The sequence below is a fragment of the Leucoraja erinacea genome, chromosome 6 (genome assembly GCF_028641065.1).
Source record: "Leucoraja erinacea ecotype New England chromosome 6, Leri_hhj_1, whole genome shotgun sequence".
In the NCBI taxonomy this organism is placed as follows: Eukaryota; Metazoa; Chordata; class Chondrichthyes; order Rajiformes; family Rajidae; genus Leucoraja; species Leucoraja erinaceus.
Window position 1 is genome coordinate 19,179,280 of NC_073382.1, and position 25,974 is coordinate 19,205,253.

At 41.9% G+C, this 25,974-nt stretch overlaps 1 protein-coding gene across 2 annotated transcripts in view; it reads right to left on the reverse strand.

The window, feature by feature from the left end:
* Positions 1 to 25,974, reverse strand: part of LOC129697948 (protocadherin-9) — a 756,718-nt gene that overhangs the window by 330,310 nt on the left and 400,434 nt on the right. The gene's annotated exons all lie outside the window — the stretch shown is intronic.

Here is a 25,974-nt window from a genome sequence, read left to right on the forward strand (position 1 = left end):
AAAGAACGAGGCAACAATGCAATGTGTGTCAGTCACTGGTTATGAGAGGAGTAAACATTTTAATGCATGAAAAGCACATTTTATTTGCAAGGATATCCGTTTTCTTCCAATCTGAATATCAAAATGAAAACCTTTAACTATAGGCACAATTCAAGCTGGATTCCATTTGCACTTGTGAAAAATCAGATAGAGAGTTGTTTAAGGCAGAGATAGATAGATTATTGATTAATACGGGTTTCAGAGGTTATGGGGAGAAGGCAAGATGTAGACCTGATGGGCCAAATGGCTTAATTCTACTCCTATTCCTTATGACCTTATAACTGCGTGCAAAAGATAATGCAACACAAGAGCATGCTCCTTTAAAAATATAGCACTCAACTATTATCACACAAGATTTAACTTGAACATAGAACAAAACAGCACAAGAACAGGCCCTTTGTTCCATCATTTTGCCAATTTTAATGAATCTTATCTGCTTGAACATGTTCTATATCCGTCCATTCCCTGTCTGTTCACGTGTCTGTCTAAATGCCTTTTAATCCTTATGAACAGAACTACAATCAAGCAAAGGCCTCATTCCACATTGTAAAAACCTGACACAGTCAAAAAGGCACAACAGAGGATGTATTTCCTGCGGCAGCTGAGGAAGCACAATTTGCCACAGGCAATGATGGTCCAATTCTACACGGCCATCGTAAAGTCTGTTCTCACCTTCTCCATCATGGTCTGGTTTGGCTCGGCCACCAAGCACGACACCTGGAGGCTGCAGCGAATCGTCCGATCAGCAGAAAAGATTATTGGCTGCAACCTTCCCTCCATTGGTGAACTGTACACTGCAAGGGCCAGGAAGCGAGCAGGCAAGATCATCTCTGACCCCTCTCACCCTGGCTACAAACTCTTTGAATCACTTCCCTCTAGAAGGCGACTCCGGATTATCAAGGTTGCCACAGCCAGACATAAAAACAGTTTTTATCCACAAATAGTTGCTCTACTCAACAGCCAAAAATCTATAGCCTCCCTTTGATCTGGTATCTGGTTCACATCCTTGATCAATGGTGTTTTATTATTAATGTCTTATTATTATTAATGGTTAGTGTTTTCTGAGTCATTCGTAACTGTCACTGTATGCCATGTTGTTACTTGGGGGTGGAGCACCAATGCAAATTCCTTGTATGTGAATACTTGGCCAATAAACTTACTTACTTACTTAAGCCTCATGCGGAGAAATTATGAGGGGTAAGCAAAACCTCGATTAGTGTGCTAACTTTTAAGGGAGCTATTTAAAGGTAGAAAGATTTAGAGAACCAATTCCACAGCTCAAGAGGTACTCAAGTGAGGTCTTGAGCATTAATAGTGGAGAGGGTTAAACTGGGGAGTGTCAAAGCTGGTCGAATTTGAAAAAAACACAAGAGATTGCAGATCCTGGAATCTAGAGCAAAATAAACAAATTGCTGAGGAAATCAGCATGTCGGGTAGCATCTGTGACAGGAAATGGACAGTTGACATTTCTAATTGAGACCTTTAATCTGGGCATGATTGAATTGGAGAAGTACAATGTTTGGCTTCAGTTGATATTTGGGATTGGTGCAGACATTTCTACCTTGAGATCATTATGGCCTAGGAAACTCCAACATATATCCCAAATTTGTCTCTGCTTATGTGCATTGAAAGCATATGTAGGAAACAATAGTTCCAGAACTCATTCTTAAGGGGTTAGACAGGCTAGAGGCAGGAAGATTGTTCCCGATGTTGGGGAAGTCCAGAACAAGGGGTTACAGTTTAAGGATAAGGGGGAAATCTTTTAGGATAAGGGGGAAATCTTGATGAGGAAAACATTTTTCACACAGAGAGTGGTGAATCTCTGGAATTCTCTGCCACAGAAGGTAGTTGAGGCCAGTTCATTGGCTATGTTTAAGATGGAGTTAGATGTGGCCCTGTGGCTAAAGGGATCAGGGGGTATGGAGAGAAGGCAGGTACAGGATACTGAGTTGGATGATCAGCCATGATCATATTGAATGGCGGTGCAGGCTCGAAGGGCTGAATGGCCTACTCCTGCACATATTTTCTATGTTTCTATGTTTAACTCTTCTCTGAAATAAATTATTTTTACTCAATGGAATTAGATTTCAGAAGTCGAGTCTAACATGAGTTATGCTAAAGGATTATCATTTAACACTCCAAATAATGACGGTTCCTACCACAGAAAAATGTTGTCACTTAATTGGATGATGAGCTCTTCAAAAATTATGCACAGCTCATAGATTTTCAAAAGAGAGTGAAGCATTTTGCTCTTCCGCATCATAAAATTTCAGTGTTGACAATAAACCTCATGTTGGCAGCTTTGTCTCACTGCTATTCCAATGGAGATCAGCAGCAGAGATGGAACCTAGGAACTCGTATGGGTAATAGCTAACACCAGACAAGCACACAGCCACTGACGCATGAATAGAGCCCTGAAGCATTTAGTTTTCAAGTGGATTGAAATTGTGCTGGGAGGTCTTTATAACTGAAGCATTTCTACGGAATTTTAATTGAATCAAAGTATTAACTAACCCTTTTTGTGAAGAGGGCAAAGTTTCAACCTCAGATTTCAGGTTTTTTTTTAAATATTAAAACAAAATCTCTGAGGATCAGCCATGGTTGCGCAGTGGTAGAGTTGCTGCCTCACATAGCGCCGGAGACCCGGGTTCGATCCCGAATATGGATGCTGTCTGTATGGAGTTTGTACATACTTCCCTTGACCACATGGGTTTTCACAGAGGTCTTCGTTTTTTTTCCCACACTCCAAAGACGTATAGGTATGTAGGTTCACAAAGTGTTTAGGCATTTCCAGCATCTGCAGTTCCTTCTTAAACACTAGGTATGTAGGTTAATTGACTTGATGTATGTGTAAAGTGTCCCTAGTGTGTGTAGGATAGTGTTAATGTGCGGGGATCAGTGCGGACTCAGTGGGTCGAAGGGTCCGTTTCCGTGTTGTATTTTTTAAATAAACTAAACTAATCAAACTTGGTATTAAAATCCTGGGTGATGCAGAATAAATCCAATCTATCACAAGGTTATGAACAGCACAAACAGTTTAATCAAATGACAGCCAGCAGACCAAATGCACTGCAGCCTGAGCAGCTGATTTGGTGCCTTCCCTGATATCATGTGGTGTATTACAGCAGCCAGATCTGTGAGATGCAAGAACATTGGAAACCTAATACAGCGTAAAATAGTTCTGTGGCCCACAGTTACCATCTGACAGCTCTGCTGAGTCAGCTCCAGTTCACGATCAAGAGTTCCAACCTCAGCTGTGTTTTTTATGACCAGCGAAGTGATTCAAGCTCGGCAATCAGGCCACCCAAATGCCGGAGGGCAACCTCCCATTGCTAGAGACAGACATATTTGTTGCATTACTCCCAGCAATGGGAGGAGGAGGCTGGCTGGCAATGTGGTAATGCTAGTCACTTGCTTAATGATGCCTGTTATGACTACTCTCAATGTGAGGCCAAAAACCGGCTTTGTGGGGGCTTTGACAAGTTTCCCAATTTATGGAGACTAATGGAATGCTTTCCTGTTGAACTTTATTATTCCTTCTCCCACACTGTGCTGAAGTGATTTGGTGACTCAACACCCAGCGAACATCTCCTGATTTACAAATGCCTTCACTAAAAGCCCCAATATAGTGTGAGGCTGCTTCAACCCAAACAACTCACTGGATCCCAATGCATACATGTTCAGCTAATTGAGTGAGGGATGATTGTTTAGTGTAGTTTAGAGATACACCATGGAAACAGACATTTCGGTCCACCGAGTCCGTACAGACTAACAATAACCCGTACACTAGTTCTATCCTACACACTAGGGACCATTTACAGGAGCCAAACCTGCACGACTTTGGAATGTTGGAGGAAACCGGAGCACCGAAAGAGATATTCTTGATTAGTATAAATGTCAGGGGTTATGGGTAGACTATGGCAGGAGAATGGGGTTGAGAGGGAAGGATAGATCAGCCTTGACTGAATGGTGGAGTAGACCTGATGGGCCGAATGGCCTAATTCGGCTCCTATAACATGAACTGTGCTCTTGTTAACCGCACTGTACAACTAAAGCTATGTCTTGTGATTTTTTATTATTGGTTCCCATTAACTAAAACTTGGAACACTTAGCTCAATGTTTCCTTGTTACTATATTTCAGCTATAGTGGGTTAAGCTGAGGATAAATCTCCCTCCACCAGGCAGAATTTGTACAATTACCCACCAGCATCATTGTGGGGCAACCCTGTGAAGATAAATTGGCCTGTATTGTCACTGGCTCAGCCTCCTATCCCTCAAAGTCCCCTCCTTTCCCTCGCCTGTGCAGGGAGGTGGGTCAATGGGGACACAAGGAACTTCAGATGCTGATTGACAAAAAAGACACAAGGTGCTAGTGTTCCAGAAGCAGCATTTCTGGAAGACATAGAGAGACAATGTTTGGGCTCCTGAACCAAAACATTTGTGTATCCATGTTTTCCAGAGATGCTGCCTGACGCACCAAGTTACACCAGCATTTTGCGTCTTATCTGTAAATTTGCAATTTGCGTCTTATCTTTTGGTGAATAAATGGGACTGGAAAGCAGATCAACCCTAACTGGACTGATGGGAAAGACTAGCTCAAGGGGCTGAATGGCAGCCATTTGTTCTTATGCCACACTTTGATACTTTACAAAAGTGTCAAAAACACATTAACTTACTACAAATTTTGTCTCATGACTTATTTCACAAGGCAGCCTTCGTCTCCTTTTATTTATTTTAAATTTCATTTCTTGATCAAATTCATAGAAACATAGAAAATAGATGCAAGAGTAGGCCATTCCGCCCTTTGAGCCTGCACCGCCATTCAATATGATCATGGCTGATCATCCAACTCAGTATCCTGTAGCTGCTTTCTCTCCATACCCCCTGAACCCTTTAACCACAAAGGCCACCATTCACGCATATTTCTTTTCTATCTCTTCTTTCTTCAATCCCTCCTTAATCTTCTTTGGTCCCCATTTGAGCCTTGTTCTGTAAATGCTTCAAAACCTCTCTAGTTGGTTCAAACATCTGTCCTTCTGATCTAATCTATTTGTTTTTCATTCTACCTCCATAGCCTGGTGTTGTCAAATTCAGTTAGTCACGTTTCTGAAGAAGCCTTTCATAATAAGACTCCAAATGGCTGACCCAGTGAAACAGTCAGTGGTCTTCCATTTCAACCATTTCTAACTCTTTACAATCAATAAAAGAGAAAACATAAGAAATGTGAATACATTGCTTTCCCTAAACAAGTTTTCTTTTGATTTTTCCCAGGGAACTAATTTTTCATTCATGGGCAAATATGAAGGTTGGTCACCTAGTTTTGTGTAGTGGAAGGCAGAGAAAAACAGGATACAGCTAATTATTCTGCATTCTTATAGAAACTTACAAAATTCTTAAGGGGTTGGACAGGCTAGATGCAGGAAGATTGCTCCCGATGTTGGGGAAGTCCAGGACAAGGGGTCACAGCTTAAGGATAAGGGGGAAATCCTTTAAAACCGAGATGAGAAGAACTTTTTTCACACAGATAGTGGTGAATCTCTGGAACTCTCTGCCGCAGAGGGTAGTCGAGGCCACTTCATTGGCTATATTTAAGAGGGAATTAGATGTGGCCCTTGTGGCCAAGGGGACCAGAGGGTATGGAGAGAAGGCAGGTACGGGATACTGAGTTGGATGATCAGCCATGATCATATTGAATGGCGGTGCAGGCTCGAAGGGCCGAATGGCCTACTCCTGCACCTAATTTCTATGTTTCTATGTTTCTATTGTCTCCCTTGGGGCTTGGAGGATTGATTCCACATCTTTCCATCGTCATACAAAACAAAATCACGAAGATACAAAATCAATAGTCATGCTTTTTTATTGTTTTGCTATTTGCAGATCTATAAAGAGGAGACTGGCATTGGTGTCATTTGATTTCCTGTGGAATATTTTTTTTACGGAGCAGAAATATTTAGATGTTTTTACTGCGTTCTAGGCAGGTAAAGCTAACTAAGTGGAAAATATGGTATAGCATTACTTGCAAATAATCACCATCATCGACCCCTTTCTCGTCCCGCATTCAGTTATCATGGAATGTTTTTACCTTGAATAGCAAATACCTTGAATGGAATACTTTGAATAGTAAATATTGTTTGTATTGCACTTTTAGTAACTGGTCCCGGGGAGCTTCACAGGACAGTTACTAAACAAAGATTGACACTAAATGCAATGTTAAGACTGCTGATTAACATTTAGTCAACGAGAAAGATATTGAAAATTGTTTTAAAGATAGATGGGGAAGGAAGGTTGGTTTGGGGGAGGATATCCAGAGTATAGGGTCCAGCCAGCTGAAGGTAAAACTGTTGTGGTGGAGAGATGAAATGGGGAATATTCAAGAGGCCAGGGAGAAAGTGCATGGAATGTCAGCAGTGGCCTGGGTATGAAGCATTAAATGCAGAATACTGATACAGTATATCTACGCAAATTATACAATGGGCGCAATGTCTTCACCTGTGGGCAGTGGTTAGACAACCAGTGACATCCTCCGTGTGGGTTATCTTGTCACTGACTACATCACCTGCCTTTTGCAACCCAGAAGGCAGAGACAAAGTAGATGGCTGATGAAACATTCCAGGGATTGTATACAGTCCAGAGAAATACACAATCCAGAAACAATACACAGTCCAGGGCACTACACAACCCAGGGACTGCACAGAGTCCAGGGCCTGCACACAGCCCATACTTAACCTGCCCTTCTAAAAGTAATGTTAGAATTTCTGTTCAAGGTACTCAGTAGTTTGGAGCTTCTAACGGTGGTCATGGAATGGTTATTTGACACAAAGGTAACAATGTTAGAATGGAACATCTTCTGCACCAGGAGCCAGTTTGGGTTACCAGGCTGAATGGATCTTAATGCCAGTTAAGGCATGGACAGCAAAGCTTTGGATGATTTCATGTATTGATTGATTGAATGAGTGCCTGGTTTCTGCACTTCTTCATTTGCTGGAATCCATCAACCACAGATATTCTAACACTTCTGTCTTGGATTTGGCTTGGAGCTGCTGCATAATATCACTATTAAGCCAGAGTCAAACATCGCTCAAACACATGGTGGAAAAATGCAACAGCAGAAGATTTCCAGGAACTCAGGCTATCGCAACATGAAATATTTTGCACCATATCTGCAGAGGAAATGTAACATACTGAACTAACGCTGCGCAGTGTTTTTAAAGGAGGATAGACCCTTGATAAATCAATCTACACAATAAAAAAGCACTCTCATAAACTGAAATGTAATTTGCTGTGTGCTTGTTTAAACAGCTGACTGGAGTGTTTATTATGCTTGAATGTTGCCCCTCAGACACACTTAATACTTTTCTTCAATGTGCTGTCAACTTCAAGGCTTGCAGATGAGTAAATTCAGAGCGTATAAAATCTGACATCGCCAAATTTTCAATCTCCAGACTATTTTATGTAATATTGGAGCTCACATTTAACATGAGCAGTGTATATCTGCATGTGTATGCGTGTGAGTGAGTGTTCAGATGAATGTGTGTGTAAATGAATGCGTTTGTGTGTGTGCGAGTGAGTGTGTGTGTTTGTGAGTGTGTGTCTATGCATGTAATCTTCTGATGGCAACACAGCCTGTCCGTAAACTGCAGATGGAGCTATTGGAGTAAATTTACAATAACCGGTAACAACATTTAACATTTCATGACAATAATACGGCTCTGTTTCTTTGTCCCTCCTACTTCCCCGTGTGCTCTGGAGGGAGGAGGGTGAGTAGAAATATCCCTCGCTTGATTAAAAATAAAATTTGTTTTTAATGTGCTATACTTAAACGCAACCTAAGCTCAGAGAAAAATAAGGAGCCTGGTAATGGGAAAATGAGAAATCATTTAATGTTTAGTTTGTCAGCAGGCAAGGCTGTAAGTGGCTGTTACATCAAGAATAATTTTATTGTTAGGGTGAAGCTGTTGTTATAATTAGAGCTCCCCTTTGAACACAAAGTGAATGTTGGTTGCGTGTTAATGTACTTCATGAGCAACAAAGGCCCCACAACAGTTATTCACATTCATTTCAGACTCTAAAGATAGGTAGAAAAACTGCTGAACATTGGGCACTAAATGGCAGTTCTGCATTGTTTCAGACGCCAGCAGTAAAAAAGATAATGATTAGGTTAACACAGTCTGTCATTAAGACCTGCCCAGAAATCTGGTTAAGCGGTATCATCGTTTTCTGAGGATTATTGCTGCCATTTAGTGTGACTCACAGGTCTGGACGACACACATCTGCTGTACAACTTAAATTTCTAGTGTGAAAAGAAATCAATTTGCATTACCTACCTAAGGCAAACCTTTCATAAAGCAACAGCCTCGTGACATTGTCTGAGGAAATTATAAACCCACAGTAATTTCAAATCCTGAATCTCTGTGGTAATATTAGCTGTTTTACTGAGAAAGAAAGGGTTTGACAGATGTACAAGGAGGCAGGGAGAGAGAGAGACAAAGCAATCAGAGTGAGTGAATGAGTGACAGAGACAAGCAGAGAAATCTGGAGGGATCATTTCCAAACTAATGTCTGTCAGGGAAAGATATCAGCAAACATTACCTAAACTGGCCTGTATGTGACTTCAGACCTTCCAATGTAGTTGACTCTGCCTTTGAGATGAAGGTACAATACTCAGAATGCAATTAGGTTTGTCAATAAACTTTGCCCCTGTTCCAGAGAATGAATTAAAATTAAGATTCTTGCTCACTGCCAAGATTACAATGTGTTGAGGTAAGAGATCGAACTTCAGCAAATAACTAGCTCCAAGAACAGAGGCAGGCTAGCAGAGACGCCGTCTCGCAACAGCGGAGATCCAGGTTTAATCTGGATCTTGGGTGATGTCTGCGTGGAGTTTGTGTATTCTCCCCGTGATCATATAGCTTTCCTCCCCCATTCCCATAAGGTTGGTAGGTTAATTGGCCACTGTAAATTGCCATAAGTGTGCAGGTGAGGGGCAAAATCTGGGGGGAGTTAATAGGACTGTGGAAAAAAATTAAAGAAATGAGATTTGCGAGGGATTAGTGTAAATGGGTGGTTGATGGGTTGGTGTGGATTTGGTGGGCCGTAGGACCTATTTCCATGTTATATTTGTCCAGAACTAGCTGACAAAGGTTGCTAAGATTTATTGTTGATGTTTTGATTCTAGGTAAGATGGGAAGAGAAAAACAAAAGTTAAGGATCTGTACGGATGTGAATCATGACTGGATACTGAGTTGGATGATCAGCCATGATCATATTGAATGGCGGTGCAGGCTCGCAGGGCCGAATGGCCTACTCCTCCACCTATTTTCTATGTTTCTATGTTTCTATGACCATGTGATCCAAAGGCATAAGATTTGAAAGAACTTAAGTCAGTCCATTTAGAATCAATCATGGTTTTACAATAGAAAGGGAATTTGCGTTTAAACATTGCAATTTGCTATCTCTTCAAGTTAGCTCACTGTCTAAATATTGAAATTCCTGCTTAACACCTTCATCAGAAAGACTGCAGCTATTCAAAAAGGTGCCTCATCATCATCTGCTTAAGGTCAAATTAAAGATATGAATGCTGGCCTTGTCAGTGGTGAATTGCAGATGATACATTTGCTTTTATTTTAATCAAGTTACCATTTTAATATGTTTATTTTTGGTAATATCATGTTTTTCAAAAATGATTCAAATTTTTTGTAAATGTTTCTTGGCCATCAAAGACATTTAGAAAGCATTCAAGAGGCTTGGTGGGTTCTCAAATGCTGCCGAAATGTTCAGGAGGAGATTGCACCTTGTCACTCAGACTTTGCTAAGTCACTTGGATGGGTGGAGGTTGGATGGTCTGCTACAGCAGTCAAGAGTGTTTTGTTATCATATGTCCCAGATAGAACAAAAAAAATCTTACTTGCAGCAGCAGAGCAGAATATGTAAACATTGTGCACTGTAAACAAATAATAAACGAGAGAGAAAAAAAAGTAGTGTGTGTATATATATACACATACTCACAAATCATATATCATATATATAGATCATACAAAATACTCCCAATAATATAGTAATAATAGTCTATTATTGAGCTTGTTTGAGGTTATAGTGTTTAATAGCCAAATGGCTGTAGAGAAGAAAATGTTCCTGAACCTGGACATTACAGTTTTCAGGCACCTGTACCTTCTTCCCAATGGTGGGGGTGAAATGAGTGTGTGGCCAGGATGGCGTGGGTCTCTGATTATGCTGGCTGCCTTTTTGAGAGTGTTTCTGGTAAATCCCTTCGATGGTGGGGAGGTCAAAGCCGGTGATTGAGTGGGCAGTGTTCACAATTTTTTGCAGTCTTCTTCACTCCTGGGCATTCAAGTTGCAGAACCAGGTTGTGATGCTCTCTACTGTACACCCACAGAAGTTTGCGAATCCTCTCTGACATACTAAATCTCCGTAATCTTCTCTGGAAGTAGTGGCGCTGATGTGCTTTCTTTATAATTGCATCAGTCCTGTGTATCCATACAAAGTGAGTCTGTGTAGGTGGGACGGGGGCTGTCAGCGGGGCCCAGGGTAACCCAACCCTGTATTCTATATTTTGCTTTCCTTGTCCATTACGTTCACTCTGTGACGTATCTCAAAGACATAAGCAGGTGTATTTCTACCAATTCATCTGAAAACCAGGTCTTATTAAGTTGGCCTCAACCTATAATTAACCCAACTTAAAATTACTGCAAAATGTTTAAAAACTGAACCAAAGCATTAATTTTCTTTTGGTAAACCGCAATTCTGTAATAAATTAAAACTTCCCTCACATCCCACCAAACATTCAATCCCGCTGACTAAGGATTTCAAAATTAGAGCTGAATATGTATTGTACATAAAATCAAGCAACTGACACCTTAATGTAGAGATGTTACAAAACGTATCTTCAGCAACGCTGCAGTTCTGCCACTGGCCGTGCGCGCGACTCTAGCGCCTTTGAGGGAGGGATTAAAATGCAGTTTTGTACTGCCTGTCAGAGGCAGATTTCCTCAGGCTGCTAGCTGATGAAGAGAAATCGATCGGACTTCCGTTCCCGGTTTATTTATTTTTTAATTCGCTGGATAATTTAATAATTGGATTAAAATAAAAAGCGACTTCTAATGCCCTCAACGCCTACAACATGATGGGTCGTAAGAATGGGACAAAACAAAGGGTAAGTCATTTATTTTATATATAATCTTGCTTCTTGGGATGGCTTTAATCTAATTTTACATTGCGTAAATGTGATTTGGGCCCCATATGAATCGGCCATGTCTTTCCTGTCGATATGTGGTTAAAATTCACCGCAAATGCAACGTTCCAATCGATTGCGTTCCAGAATCACCCACTCGCAAGATGATTAAAATGCTCATTTATTTTGGACAATCATGTCATAAGCCGTCTAAATTGTCTATATTTTATGTTATTCTCTCTCCATGATCATTATTTTTAAACTAAATATTCACAGCAGTTTGAGTCACATGTATTGTACAAAAAACAATAATTTTGATTATATTTTGAGTGATGTTTCTGGATTAATTTATGGGAATTAAACATTAAATTCCTTCCATTTGGCTTATAAATTCAAGACAGTGAGATTTTGAAATCATGTTACATTGTGAATTCTTGTGTGAATGTTATTTGGACACAGGCTATTTAAAATGTTAACCTTTTCTTAATAAATGGATAGATGTTTAGTTCTAGTAATTGAATTTAGATGAATTTAATTGATTAAATTGATTTGTTGAAACTGATGAATATGGATTTCTTGTTGGGTATTTACTATTTGTTTAAGCGTTTAACTTTATCTATAATAACTGAACATTTCATTCAGTTCTCTTAATTTTTAAGAAAGTTATGGACTTTTGACGGTCCTCGATCACAGCTTTTGAGTTAAGTCAATGGAAAAGCAATAGGGAACAAGATGCTAATTTCCGGGTATGAAAATGGCCATAACTTTTTTAATACTGAAGATATGAAATTGAATTGGGTATCAAATTAAACTTCTTTTTATGCTTTATCTGATGGGATAAATTGCAGACTTGATTTTTTAAATCCCCAAATTTTGTGACATTGCTACTTAATACCTGCAGACCCATGACTGGGTAGGCAAAATAATGAGTAAACTTTGAATAGTTTGCAGGGCCAGCACAATTGGCAAAACTGTGCAGCATTGACCAACAATGAGGCACAACTTGATCCTGATATAATCAGACTTGAGCCAGCCTAACAATAGTGTAGCATTCCTGTTACGGAATTAACAGCTTGGGTTATGGAGCATTATATACAGAGATGTGAGTTTGAATCTCATGCATTTAAAGTCATGCAATTAAAAGCAAGTTTGCAATACAAAGGATGAAACAAAAAATCTGGAAATCTGAAAATAAAATGCTGGGAAATAACAAGTTAGGAAGTTCTAATGCATGGTCTTAGGTAACTCTGTTTCTCTTTCCATAGATGCTGCCTGACCTGCTGAACTTTCCAGCATGTAGGGAGGATGAGAAAGTGGGATAACATAGTGAGAACATGCACCTAGTCCTGAGTGTTTGGGATAGAACTAGTGTATGGGTGATCACTGGTCAGCACAGACTCGTTGGGCTGAAGGGCCTAGTTTCCTTGCTGTATCTCTAAACTAAACTAAAACAAAGTGGTTGGCGAAAACAGTGGGCCGAAGGGCCTGTTTCAATGCTGAATAACTAAACTAAACTAAACTAAACGTGTTAAAACAAACATTTCTCATAATGGTGACCATGAAATGATTGGACTGTTGTTAAAACCCATCTGTTTTCTGCTGTTCTTCAGGGAAGGAAACCTTCCACCACCTACGGTCTAGTTTATATGTGATTTAAGACCCACTGATATAGTCACAGTCATGGGGTTATATTGCACGGAAGCAGATCCTTCAGCCCAACTTGCCCATGCCGACCAAGCTGCCTTCCTGAGAGTCTCATTTGCATGTGTTTGGCCCATATCATTCTAAACCTTTCCTATCCATACCTGATTAAATGCATTTTAAAATGTGTGATTATATCCGCCTCCACTACTTCCTCTGGCAGCTCCTTTCATATATCCACCAAACTATGCATAGGAAAACCTGCCTCTCAGGTCCCCTCTCACCTTAAATCAATGCCCACTAGTTTTAGACCTCCATCCTGGGGTAAAGGTTGTGACCAGCCAGTGTATTATATGCCCTTCATGGTTTCATAAACCTCAATAAGGTCACCCCCTCAGCTTCCTTCAGTCATGGGAAAACAATCCCAGCTGATCCAGTCAAGCCCTGCAGTCCAAACAACATCTTTATTCATCTTTTCTGCACTCTGTCTTTCTCAATCACATCCTTCCTATAGTATAGCTAGAACTGTACCATCCTGTACGGGTATGGCTGCCCAGCCTGCAGCTGTCCGTTTTTTCATCTTTTTTAAATTTTTAGTTTGTTGAGTTTTTGTTTTCGGAGTTCAAGCCTTTTTTATGTGGGGTCAGAGAGGCGGCTTTTCTCCGGGCAGCACCGTCGACCCATCCTCGCGGCCTACCAGCGGGCCTGGAGCGGCGTTTCCTGAGGGGACCGCCAAGAACCTCGGCTTCGGTGGTGGCGCAGCGCTGGAGCTCTATCGCGGAGCAGGCGATGCCTTGCCCGGGTCGCCGCTCTGGAGCTCTGGAATGCTGAGACCGCAGGTGAACATCGCGGTGCTGCGGAACTGTGGAGCGGCCAGCCGCGGGCGGCGGCGCTGGCCTTAACATCGGGAGCCTGGGATCTCTCGCCGAGATCGCCAGTAGTGGAACTCCGTCCAGCGCGGCTTGTTGGCTTCGGATGCCGCGGCCTCCGGTAAGGAAGCGGCCGTTCCAGGCATCCCAAGATGTTGAGAGGATTCTCCCGACGCCGGAGCACCATCACCCGGCGAAGAAGGGCCTGTAACATCGGCCCCCGTAGCGGCGACTGCGGAAGGCCTCAATAGGCCCAACTATGGGTGGACATGGGGATGGGGACTAGACTTTGTGCCTTCCCCAATTGGTGTATGTGATAATAAATGTCCTTTGTATCCTCGTATCCTTGTAATATTCCAGGTGTGTTCTCACTAATGTCTCCTGCAGCTGTTGGTATCGTTATTTTTCAACTGCCTCGTGTATCAGGGGCACTTAGAGATGGACTAATATATGCCAGTGTTGACTGTGACACTAACACTCTATGAACACACTTTAAAAAACTTGCAGTAAAATATAAATACGTAGTGCTTTAGACATAATTCATACATTTAAAATCCAACTGAGTTGTTCAATCCTGTCCAGATTCACTAATATAATCTACAGCAACAACTGGGGACTCAATTATCTTTATTTCAATGTAATTTGAATTAGTTCCACCCACCAACAAGTAAACCAGGGTGGCTAGACAAAGAGAGCCCAAATAAAACCAGCTGAAAATAAAACTGGCCACACACGACACAGGCAAAGTGCAGTGACTTTCAAAGTATTAAGCGGCACAATGAGTATGCACTAATGTGATGATCAATGCCAAGACTGGATTCCAAATCTTAGCTTGTTTATCAATTGGAACAAACGGATAGCTGAACAAAGCATCATTGTGCTTAGCTGAGGGAGAGATTGAGTGCTTGATTTTTTTTCAGCACTGTCAGCACCAGTCAGTACCATCACAGTGTCAGTACCCTGCACATCATCACTGCTAAATATCATTCAGACACTCTGACATTTCAAAGTAACAATTTCTCACTCACTGGCTGCACTCAGCACTTCCCGATCAAAAACACCAGCAAGATGCAAAGTGTCAGTTTCGGATTAATTGAGGGCTGAGAGTAGAATGCGACAGAGAGGTAATCAATGCACCTTGTTCTGCAACTGACCCACCCGAAGCACAGGAAACATCATAGCACACAGGCAGGTTTCTTCACCTTGTCAAACAAGGCCCAAATAGCCCGCTTCCCCTTTGCACGTTGCTCGTACACGAAGGAAGAAAAAAAAAGATTGCAAACTACCTCCTGCTCTCCGACGTAGATTTAAAATGACAGGCTTCAGTTCGAAGCTTCCTGGAGCTGTCATTTCCAAAGTACCCATGTGTACAGCAGAACAAAGGAAGCTTTACAATTCTTCCGAATGACACTGATGTTTCTGGACATGTCTCCCCAAAAGAGATGAAATCACCCTTGCTGGGGAGCAGTGTTCACCCCCTGCAGTGGAAATAACCTCAGACTGGGAATCTTATTGAAACAAACCAATCTTTAGTGCATTTAATGTTACACATGTTGAAAATAATCTCGGGGCTCTCCTGAAATTACAACGCCCATTGCTGTTGTTGCCATGCTGCAGGGGTGGCTTAAAAAGACTGCAGACTGCTTTGTCACAGCAATTGCAGAAGGATCTTGCACCCACTCCAGAGGTGAGAAATTGACATTGATCTTTGGTTGCTGGAGATTCTCTGAACTCCACAATTGAATCCAGGGCACGCACATATGTGGCCGTATCATGCCAGCAGGCCTGTTGCTCCCAATGGCAGCAGAGACCTGAGAATCACATCCTGACATTTCAGGAACGCACATTGCTGCTGAGATGTAACATTAGCCATGACCAAATGAAGTATGCGTGAGGAACTAAACTCTCTGCTCCTCTTACAAGTTTTTTTTTCTGAGTTTCTCTAGAGAACTTTGGGAAATAGGCCCTCTTGGGTTAAGAGAAGTGGATAAAATTGAATTAATGAAAACAGTCAAAGGCTTAATTTCCAAGGCAATAGGAAAGAGCAGGGAAATGAGATTGAGACAAAGGAATTGCAGAGGCTGGAATCATGAGCTGGAGAAACTCAGCAGGTCAGGCAGCATGTTGGCATCTAAAGAAGGGTCCCGACCCAAAATGTTGCCTGTCCATTCCCTCCACAGGTGCATGTCTCCATCCACCCATATCCCTTTGACTGACTTCATATTTCACACTTCTTCTCCCATGAACTGTTTATCTCACAGCCTTTGACCTTTCATCTTTGGCCTTTGTTCAACCATCTGCCATTAAAACCCTCTCCCATATCCACATCACCTTGTCCCACTGCCATCTCTTTTAGCTTTTCCTCTTTACTAATTGAGGGCTGAGAGTTTGATGTCATCTGAAGAAGGGACCCAACCCAAAACCACAAATCCAAAAGGAACTTATCCATGTTCTTCAGAGATGCTGCCTGACCCACAGAGTTACTCCAGCAATTTGTGTATTTAAAAAAAAATCCAACAACTGCAATTCCTTGCGTCTACCTGTCAATAATTCCATGCCTCAATAAAATCAACTCCCATTCTTCCAAACGGTCACGGTGGCGCAGCGGTAGAGTTGCTGCCTGCAGCATCGGAGACCCAGGTTCGATCCCGACTGCGGATACTGTCTGTACGGAGTTTGTACGTTCTCGCCGTGACCTGCGTGAGTTTTCTCCGAGATCTTCGGTTTCCTCCCACACTCCAAAGCTGTACAGGTCTGAACATTAATTAGCTTGGTAAATATAAAAATTGTCCCTAGTAGGTGTAGGATAGTGTTAATGTGCGGGGATCACTGGTCGGCGTGGATCCGGTGGGCCAAAGGGCCTGCTTCCGCGCTGTATCTCCAAACTAAACTAAACTAGATAAATAACATCATAAGTTAAACCCGCAAGTTGTATTTGATTCCGCCCACTGTGAGAATGCGTGAACATATGTGCTTGATGGTCCTCAGTGGAAATTGGTATCCACATTATTGCAAATCCTCTGAATGTGCGGTAAGATCCAAAAATCAGTATCTGTTCACTCAATGAAAGAGAGAGGGAAAATCCTTCTGGAGCAGAACATGAATGAACTATTACTGGAGACAGACCACAGTAATAGTGCACTTAAAACTCCCTAATGCTGGGAATTAATTAAGCTGTTTTGTGTTGCTTTGTTTTAGTGGTATGAAGGAAAACATGAATTCATCACGAATGTTCTACATATGCTGTATTAGATGAAAGCTTCCCTGCAGGAATGCATCACATGAAACAATCTATTAAGTGATAACTGAAGGGTCTCGACCCGAAACGCTGCCTATTCCTTTTAGATGTTGCCTCACCCGCTGAGTTTCTCCAACATTTTTGTCCACTAACTTTTTATATGTTGCTTTATTTTATTTTCACTGAAGTTTGTTAACTGCTAGATTATAGCCAAAATAACCAACACTGAATTTATAGCAGCTCATTATATAATTAATGATAATCTTCCTCCTTACAGACATGATACTGTCTGCATTAAAGCTAAAGTAAAAATAACATTAAAACACAGTTAGCTGTCACTCAATGACTTCCACAGAATAATAACATAGAAATGACAACAAAAAAAACAGCATTGTGCCTGCATAATACTTCCTCTTTCATTTTGTTTTTTAAATATTTATGACAGTACCTTTAAGAGTAAACAAAATCGTATCTAAAACAACATGTTTTCTGACTATTTTTTTATCACAGTTACCAGTTATTTTGAGTTTTGAGTCTCAATGTGCATGACATTTGTTTCTGGGTCATGATTCTGGGTCTGGGTTCTGGTTTCAGACAGAAACCCTTACACACAACCCAGGCTTTCACCTGTGGTACTGTGAAAGTGGTTCAGAGCTGGAGATGCCATATTTTACAGGAGATGTTGAAGTAAGATTTAATCTATCATTTGAGGTTGCAAACTATCCTGCAATGCCATTTCTAAGAAGAACAAGCTGGCCCTTCCCAGTCTCTGGGCTGGCATTATTCACTTAGTTGTTGAATGATTGAGTTATACAGCACAGAAACAGGCCCATCACCCAACTCATCCACGTTGACATGAGCTAGTTCCATTTGCCTGTGTAACTATCAAATGTCTTTTGAACATTGTAATTATTCCCGCCTCTACCTCCTTCTCTGGCAGCTTGTTCCATATACCCACCACACACTGTGTGAAACATTTATTCTTTTCAGGTCTCTTTAAAAAAATTCCCGTTTTGCCTTATGCCCTCTAGTTTTAGACTATCCTGCCCTAGTTAAAAAAAACGCTACGATGATCCACTTGATTCTATGCCCCATAAAACCGGTCCCTGGTTTCATGTACTAAATACGTGACTTGATCATTGCAACAATGCGAACACCACAGTGTTGAAATTGAATCTATTTAATTTTGGCACCTGTGCCTGAAGATGGTTGTCTAGTAGTCATTGTCACATTGTATGTGGGATCTTGCTGGGTAAAATGAAGCTGCCACATACCTCGAAGATCAGAGTTAAACCCGCAGAGCAAAGAGGTTTGGGTTATCCTGAGCTGGGGAAAGGTGCACCCCACACATTTAAACTCTTGGCTGCTGACTTTACTGTAAAATCTGGTCACATAACACATGTAGTCAGGTCACCGGGAGGATAAATGCCCTGGCAACAGCCCTGGTTCCAGCTGAGTTCAAGTAAATGGCTGAATTAGTCGCCTTTCTTTCTGAATCAAATAACTAGGTTGCCTGCAAACACTGCTTCAGTGACCTGGAACCCTTTGTTCAGCATTGCACTTTTCTCAGTTCCCTAACAAAGCAACAACAGCCCGATCATTCTTGGCTACCAAGAAGTCTGAAAACAGTGGCTTGCCTGCGATCCGAAAAAGATTCCAATAAGGAGTAGGAGTAAGTAATCCTCCATTGTGTCATCTGTTTTGTTCTGCCCTTTTCTCGCCTCCAGTTATCCCTCCCCCTCGCCCATCTATCTTTCTGTCTGAAGAAGGATTTTGAGTTGAAACGTCACCTATTCTCCAGGGATGCTGCCTGACCCTGGATCTTCCAGGAACAACGGGAGCTGGAGCTGCCGACTTTGAGGGAACCCCCGTTCGTTGCAGAGCTGGAGCTGCCGTCTGTGAGGGAATCCCCGTTCCAGCGCAGGTCCGCAGAAACAGCAGGTACAGTAAGTACAGTACCTGGAAACAAAGGGGAAGCCTCCATTGTGTCCGGAAACGTGGCCGACGGGCAGGACTCCAGGTCAGAATGAAGCGCAGGGGACTTCACCCCCTCTCCCTACTATCCTACTGGCCAATGTACAGTCCCTTGAAAACAAAGTGGAGGACTTAAGGGCAAGGCTGCTTTATCAAAGGGAGCTGTGGGAATGCTCTGTGTTCTGTTTCACAGAGACATGGCTCACCCCCAGCTCCCCAGACTCAGCGGTCCAGCCTGAAGGGTTCTCCATCCACCGCATGGACCGTACCCTGGCATCTGGGAAAGGGAGAGGAGGGGGCGTCTGCCTCATGGTCAACTCTGCGTGGTGTTCAGACATGGCAGTCCTGTCCAACTCCTGCTCTCCACACCTCGAACATCTGGCGGTGAAGTGCCGTCCCTTCTACCTCCCAAGGGAATTCACCTCCATTATCCTGACTGCGGTCTACATCCCACCCCAGGCAGACGTCCGTCTGGCACTGGAGGAGCTGCACGCCGTGGTCAACAAACACCAGACGTCTTACCCCGAGGCATTTACCACCATTGCTGGGGACTTCAATAAGGCAAACCTAAAGAAATCACTCCCTAACTTCCATCAACATGTCTCCTGCTGCACCAGAGGACCTAACACCCTTGACCACTGCTACACCACCATCAAGAATGCCTATCGTTCTATCCCTCGCTCTCACTTCGGTAAATCTGACCATACCGCAATGTTGCTTCTTCCTGCCTACAGACAGCAATTAAAGAGCGCACCCCCAGAAGAGAGGACAGTACAGAGCTGGTCGGGGGGGGGGGGGGGGGGGGGGGGGGGGGGGGCAGGGGCTCCAAAGGAAGAACTCCAGGACTGTTTGGAGTCTGTAGACTGGGCAATGTTCAAGGAATCGGCAACGAACTTGGACGAATACGCCGCAGTCGTTACAGACTTCTAAAGAAATGTGTGGAGGACTGCATCCCTACAAAAACCTTCCGAGTGTTTCCCAACCAGAAACCTTGGATGAACTTTGAGATCCGCACTCCACTCAAGTCCAGACACAGGGTGTTCACTTCCAATGATACAGTGGCCTACATGAAGTCCAGATACGACCTTGGTAAGGCCATCAAAAAGGCCAAAAGGGACTACTGCTCCAAACTGGAGGATGAAACAGCTTGTAATGGAGCCGACCAGAGAAAAGGCAAAAAAGAAAATCCCCTGGACCTGATGGTCTGCATCCCAAGGTCCTCAGGGAGGTGGCTCTCTAAATAGTGGACGCATTGGTGATCATTTTCCAATGTTCAATAGATTCAGGATCAGTTCCTGTGGATTGGAGGATAGCTAATGTTATCCCATTAAAACATCCCTGACAACGCATTCCAGCAGCCGCAATTCTCTGTGTAAAAAACTTGCCCCGTACATCTCCTTTATGGGATGTACACAATGCGAGCAGTCATAACCCTGTACCAGATTTGTAGTTTAATAGAAGCATAGTAAATAAGGTGCAGGAGTAGACCATTCAGCCCTTCGAGCTATCCCTTTATTCTGTTAGCCCTAAGATCTATATTTAACGACGAAACACTTTTTCTCACAGAGAGTGGTGAGTCTGTGGAATTCTCTGCCTCAGAGGGCGGTGGAGGCAGGTTCTCTGGATGCTTTCAAGAGAGAGTTAGATAGGGCTCTTAAAAATAGCAGTCAGGGGATATGGGGAGAAGGCAGGAACGGGGTACTGATTGGGGATGATCAGCCATGATCACATTGAATTGAACTGGCTCGAAGGGCCAAATGGCCTACGCCTGCACCTATTGTCTATTGTCTATTGTCTAACTCGCTCTTGAAAACATCCAGTGAATTGGCCTCCACTGCCTTCTGTGACAGAGAATTCCACAATGTAGTTATGTGATACATTTAGGAACTTTCACACATATTTACAACTCATCTAGCAACAAGACAGAGGATGAGTCCAGACACAAAATGCTGGAGTAAATGCTGGAATGCTGGCCTGTTATTTAATTGCTGCTTGTGGGAGCATGCTGTGCAGAAATTGGCTGTTGTATTTCCCACACTATAACGGTGATTATATGGTGCAAAGTGATGAATTTACAAATCGGTCTTGGATTTATTTATTTATATATTCTCTCCTTTTTTAAAATTAGTCTGCATTGTTCCTTGCAGCGCAATTGGTTGGGAGGTCCGGTCGATAAGTCGCCATCAAAGGATGTCAAGTAGACAACTAAAGATCAGTCATTCATCTACAGGAACAGTCCGGATTCAACCTGAGATCTTCAGCTCATGGAATAATCACATTAATGCCCTGACATCTTCTCTCTGCTCATGTTTATGGAGAGTGGGCCTTCACACTGCTTGCGTCTTCATAACACGAGAACCAAATAAAACATAAGTTGTGCTAAAGAATCGATTGATTTATGGCAAAAACACACTAAAGCCTCCCAGCACGACAGATGTGGGAAGAATGGAAGCAGATACCTGGACAAAGATATTCAAAGGAAGAAAAAGATAAATCTGCATGTGAACCGTGCTTCAATGCACTTTAGGCACAGCGTGCATCTGCATTAACTCAACTCTCTTACTCTCAAAATGTAAATTATAGCACAAGCTGCTATTAATTAGATGACTCTTGTTCTGCATACTGGTGATACGGTGGCTGTTACCTCTCTGCGTGAGTAAGGCTTAGGTAAAGATCAGATGTTCCATATTAACAAAGATTCCCCATTTGACTAGACATCTACTAAGAAGCTGGCCTTTTACTTGTTATGCAACGTGCTGGTTCAATCTCAGTGAAAAACTGCTGACTTTTGTTACTAAATGCAAGGCAAGACTGCAATCCATGATATCGCACTGATAATTAAAGGAAAACAAAATGTCAAACTGTTTGCACATTTGGATCCACACTCATTTATATGTTATCTCTCTATGCTATTAGAACACTGCATGAGCAAAAATAAGGCAAGATTTTACTGAAGAGTTAAAGACAAGTAAAATATTCAGTAGGCTGGAGAAAACTGCATGCATTATATTGTACAAGAAGGAACTGCAGATGCTGGAAAAATCGAAGGATTGTAAAAATGCTGGAGAAACTCAGAAGGGTGAGGCAGCATCTATGAAACATCTATTCCTTCGCTCCGTAGATGCTGCCTCATCTGCTGAGTTTATCCAGTATTTTTATGTACCATATTGTAGATTATTTGCAATTCCAGAGACCAAATCTCAAAAGCGAAGTCAATGGGTATTTTTAAGGCGGAGATTGAAAGATTCTTGATTAGTACAGGTGTCAGGGAAACGGGGTTGAGAAAGATAGATCAGCCATGATTGAATTGTGGAGTTGATGTGATAGGCCAAATGGCCTCATTCTGCTCCTATAACTTATAAACATGACACAGAGTACAGAGCGCAGCCAGTTCAATATTACAAGTTAAAACAGACTTACTGAAGTGGGGAGATGCCAGAAGGGGGAATTAATTTCAAATCAGATCTATGCCATTCCATATTTGCTGACCTTCCCACATCTTATCTATTCATTCTCTGTGCTCTTTTTATTTTGCAATGGCAAGGCCAAGCCACTGCCCATCCCTATTGCTCTTTGGGTAGGTGAACTGCCTTTTTGAACCACTACAGTTCTTCTGGTGAAAGAATCTCCCACAGTGCCATTGGAGAGGTGGGTTCAGGATATGCATTCAGTCACAGCAAAGGAACAATGACAAATGTCCAAATCAGGACGGTGTGTAACTTGCAAGGGAACCTTTAAAGGGAAGCTGCAATGAGGGGAACCCACAATGTTATGGGTTTGGGAAGTTCTGATGGGAGTTTGTTCAAATGGATATGAAAGCCATATGGCAGCACGGTAGCCAATGGTAATATTGCTGCCTTACATCGCCAGAGACTAGGATTCAATCCTGACTATGGGTGCTGTCTGTATGGAGTATGGACATTTTCCTGTGATCTGCGTGGGTTTTTACCAGGAGCTCCGGTTTCCTCCGACACTCCAAAGACATACAGGTGTGTAGGCTAATTGGCTTGACAAAATTGTAAATTGTCCCTAGTGGGTGTAGGATAGTGTTAGTGTATGGGGATCGCTGGTTGGCATGGACTCGGTTGGCCGAAGGGCCTGTTTCCGTGCTGTATCTCTAAACTAAATTAAACTTAAAAATATGCAGCTGATATGGAAGGATATATACATCATTTGAAAATGCCCTGGATGGATACTCTGTAATAAGAGTTGTAAACCCCCAAAACATAAAATATTCATAACTACCTCTTCAGGGCAGCACTCTAAATGGAGGGGACTGATATTCATACATTCTGTGAATGAGGTTGCTGCTGTATGGTTAAATTGTGAAAATCTTGCAGTGAATTGGCTACCAGTGAATATAAAAGATTCAGGGTAATCAGACAGAGATGTTTAAGATGGTTACAAGACTTGAAAGAAGGTGATAAAAAGTTTCCCCAAAAGAAGGAGAATTAACTCTAAAATTAAACTTTTTTTTGCAGAAATGACTTGAGGCCACATTTTTTAGCTGGAATTGGAAACTGTCTGTTCAAAAGGTTGTTAGATGGAGTTTACTTGGCAAAGCTAGTGATGCTGTTCTTTGAATTAATTAAGCGGATGTCAGCAATCTACCTAGTTACAGCTGTATTTTTTTTTTCATCTGTAATTTCTCTTTGGCTGTGACACTATATCTGCACTCGGTTTCCATTCTCTTTCTGCATTAGCTCTAGTCATAAGGAACTGGAGTAGAATTGGGCCACTCGGCTCATCGGTCTACTCCGCCATTCAATCATGGCTGAACTATCTCTCCCCCCTAATCCCACTCTCCTGCCTTCTCCTCATCACCTCTGACACCTGTACTAATCAAGAATATATCCATCTCTGCCTTAAAAATATCCATTGACTTGGCCTCCACAGCCTTCTGTGGCAAAGAATTCCACAGATTCACCACGCTCTGACTAAAGACATTTCTCCTCATCTCCTTCCTAAAAGAAAAAGAAAGTACCCGTGGATGGTTTGATTGTGGTATGATTTACCAGGATAGCACACAAAGCAGAATTTTTCATTTGATCTCAGTGCAAGTTACAATAATAAACCAATGCAATGATTACTGAGTGCCCTTAAACTGAGTGGCATTTTGGGGATGCTGCTTAATTCCATTACTGCTGTCTTTCTTTAAAGGAGAGGAAATCCCTATTCTGCAAGAGTTGTGGAGGTTCAGTTGTTGATCCCTCGAACATAGTAAATATTTAAAATTGATGAATTAGAAGTGTGTTGGTTTGTCAATGAGAGTGATATTCTATATCAGTGAAAACTGCTGAATTTTGTTACTGATTGTAAGGCAAGACTGAAATCCATGAATCTGCACAGTTAATTAAAGGAAAACAAAAAACAATGTTTACACATTTGGATCCACACTCATTTATATGTTATCTCTCCATGCTATTAAAACACAAAGCATGAGCAAAAACAAGGCAGGATTTCACTGAAGAGTTAAAGATGAGACCAGTTCAGCAACTCCAAAGTTTTGAAGGTGTTGGACTATCTGTTTTACTGTAGTCCCAGAGTTACTGCAGGAATGTTCACTTCATGGCCTTATAAACTTCACTCCTGCCAACACCATTCATCAAAAAAGTCAACCCCATCCTGTCTGCCAGTGGATGGGCCCTTAACATTTGTTGATGTACATAAGAAAACTAAGTCTTAATCACTATGGAACAGAACAATGGAGGACCAATTCTTCGATGGCGATGGGCGACCGCCAGGAAGAGGGGGATGGGGGAGGGGGAGGGGGGGGATAACAAAGGTGGACTTTGTCAGTGCCCTTTATGTGGTGACTATTGCATACCTTGGGTATGTAAGCAAACCGATTTCACTGTGACTTGTCACATGTGACAATAAAGCCAAATAATTAATTAATTAATCAATTCATCCATTCAATCATTTATTCTATTGTTAAAACTGGCTTCTTATTCCAATTCACTAAATTAAAGTTCTCCTGCCGGCAGGTATCGTTTTGAATTAATGTCTCCAACTTATTTGGCCTGCCTCTGAATGAAAAGTCAAGCAATGTGGAATTATCTGCCACAGAAGGCAGTGGAGGCCAATTCGCTGGACGTATTCAATAGAATAGAATAGAATAGAATAGAATAGAATAGTTTCTTTATTGTCATTGTAACATGAACCATGTACAACAAAATTTAAAATGTCAGCCAGTCAGTGCAGCATTCAAACATTTCTAAAAGCTAACGATACATACAAGGTAAAATATTAAAGATAAACAACTAAATAAATATCACAGACAAAGCACGCATACACACCCAACCCTCCATCCTTCTGTCGATTCCACAGTTACCACAGTCCCTTAGTCTGTATCGCCCCTGCGTTCCTTGGCGGCTACATTTAGTGCTTTTATAGCAGTGGGGTAAAAATTGTTTTTTAGTCTATTTGTCCTTGTCCTTGTAGATCTGTACCGTCTGCCTGACGGCAACAGTTCAAACAGGGAGTGTCCGGGGTGGAAATAACAAGGGAGAGTTAGATAGAGCTCTTGGGGATAACGGAATCAAGGGATATGGGGAGAAAGCAGGAACGGGGTACTGATTTTGGATGATCAAACCATGATCATAATGAATGGTGGTGCTGGCTCAGAGGGCAGAATGGCATATTCCTGCACCTATTTTCTATGTTTCTATGTTCCTATGACGATTTTACCAAGTCCTTACAAAAAAAAGAATGTGGAGAGAATAAAATATGAGATAAACATAGGATTAAGGTAAAGGGGTAGTTGATGGTCTGCACAGACTCAGTCCACTAAAGGGCCTGTTACTGCGCTGGCTCTCTCTATATCTCTATATACATCTTTGGGTGCATGTGACAGAATACATTTTACTTTGACTTTAATTGCATGATAGTTAATTGCAAAGTTTATGGACTGGTTAAAAATTATTAATTTTATTAATTATGACATAATTTCATTGAACGCAGGAGAGGCTTGATAGGTTGCATGGCCTTTCCTGTTCCCTAAATTCCCAAATGCAGTAAAAATA